At 66.4% G+C, this 1,880-nt stretch overlaps 1 non-coding gene across 1 annotated transcript; it reads left to right on the forward strand.

Annotated features, from left to right (window-relative positions):
• Positions 1-1,337: 1,337 nt before the first annotated feature.
• On the forward strand, positions 1,338-1,424 carry TRNASTOP-UCA (transfer RNA opal suppressor (anticodon UCA)). Its single transcript has one exon. It is a non-coding gene; the product is annotated as a tRNA-Sec (tRNA).
• Positions 1,425-1,880: the final 456 nt, after the last annotated feature.

Raw genomic sequence — 1,880 nt, forward strand, 5'->3', positions numbered from 1 at the left:
CTCTGCTGCCGAGTACGCTGCTTCCGTGCTTGTGCGCTCCCAGGAGCTGACTGCTTTCCAGTCCCGCACGCAGTTGGTGTGCGTCAGGCAGCCCGACCTGGCTGACACGGTCCAGTTTCAGGACTTTAATGAGCTCACTCCTTTCCTTCCCATCCTTTGCTCAACAGCGCAGGACGCTTTCAAACCACCCCCAAGAATGACCTGGGGGCCCTCACCCACCTGAGACGCTCCTAACACGCCATGAGTGCCACTCAACTGGTTTAGTACTCAGAAGAGGGAACCCCCACCCCGGCAAAGCCTGGACACGTACAGCCAGGCTCTAGTTTTAGCCGGAGTTGGTCAAACCTTCCTGGTCGGATGTGTGCACAAACCGAGACACGGCTCTGGCTGCGGGGTGCTGGTCGTACCCGAGCAGCTCGTATGAAGGTGTGCCGGCGTCGCGCTCGCTCGCACCCCAGGCAATTTCCACCCACTGTTCTGGGGTGTCATAAGACGCAGATGAAAGGTGCAGTGTCTGCCCGGGAGACCTCCCCTCCTCTGTTACCCCATGAAGTGCCAGGAAGAGCGGACACCGCTCGGCCCGGCCCCGGCGGGCGAGGGGCAGGCGAGGGCCGCCGCCACAGGCCTCCGCGGCGGGCACTTCGGAGAGCACAGGCCCCGCGGCAGCCGCTGGCCCAGCTACCAGGCTCCGCGCCCCTCGCAGCAGCACGGCGGCAGAGCGGGGCTCCCCGGGCCGCGGGGCCTGGGCACAGGCCTCGCCGGCGGCGGGCGAGCAGCGGCGGCGGGGGGGCGGCGGCGGGGCGCCCCCGGCCCGTTGCACAAGCCGCGGCGGCCGATGTTGTAAGGGACCCCGAGATCCGGGAAGGGCGGCGCGGGCGGGGGGCGGCTGCCGCCGCGGACACGCACGCAGGCAGCCCTGCTGGCACGGCCCCGCTCCTTCTGGGAAGCGCCGTGAGTCACCGTCCGCCCCGGGCCAGGGGCGCCGCCAGGGGACCGGCGCGGCCCCTTCCTGCAGCCCCCGGGGCCGCCCCCCGGCTCGGCCCGCCGCCGGCACCTTCCGCCTCGGCTCCCCGCGCGGGGGGGGGGGGGGCGGCAGCCAATCGCCGCCCTCATATTTGCATAGGCGCCCGGGCGCTTCTGGGCAGGCAGCGGGCGCGGCGGCGGGCGGGACGGCGCCCTCCCATCCCGCCTTGGCGAGCGGCCCCGGCGCCCGCGGGGCTTCCCTGTGCGGCCGAGGGCAGAAAGCAGCGCGCGGCGCCGGCAGGGCCGGCCGCCGTAACATAGAAGTGTCACAGCGCCGGGGCTTTATATAGCGCCGGAGCGGCACTGTTGCAGTTGCCCGGATGACCCTCAGTGGTCTGGGGTGCAGGCTTCAAACCTGTAGCTGTCTAGCGACAGAGTGGTTCAATTCCACCTTTCGGGCGGGGCTGCTGCTGCTTTTGTCGTGTTGGGGACTGTTTAACTGCTGCGGCCGGTCGCCATTAGCGGGGGCAGCCCCGGGTCACCCACCGGGTGCTGCCCAGCGGGACTTTTGCTACTCTCTTACTTTTTGCTGGCAGTTCCTCGTATGGTGGTTTGTGGCAAGCTTTTGCTTATGAACACTCGCTCTTGGTGCACACTGAACCATGGGGCAAGAGGCCGTGTCCATGTCCCAGCTCCCTGCTGAGGGCCCCATCGTTGCTTTCCCTCTGCTCAGATGGGCACTAAGGGGAAATAGAGAGAGATACAGGTGATGTATCTCCACCATTCCCATGAATGTTTTGATTTGGACATCTCGGCAAATCAAGTATTTTCATGCATTGTTTTTCCCTAAGCCTGGTGCCTTGTTTTTGACTGTCCCCTTGGAGTAGGTTCATGCTGGACTGATGAAATAGCGGTGT

Source organism: Dromaius novaehollandiae, chromosome 3 (genome assembly GCF_036370855.1).
Source record: "Dromaius novaehollandiae isolate bDroNov1 chromosome 3, bDroNov1.hap1, whole genome shotgun sequence".
Taxonomy (NCBI): domain Eukaryota; kingdom Metazoa; phylum Chordata; class Aves; order Casuariiformes; family Dromaiidae; genus Dromaius; species Dromaius novaehollandiae.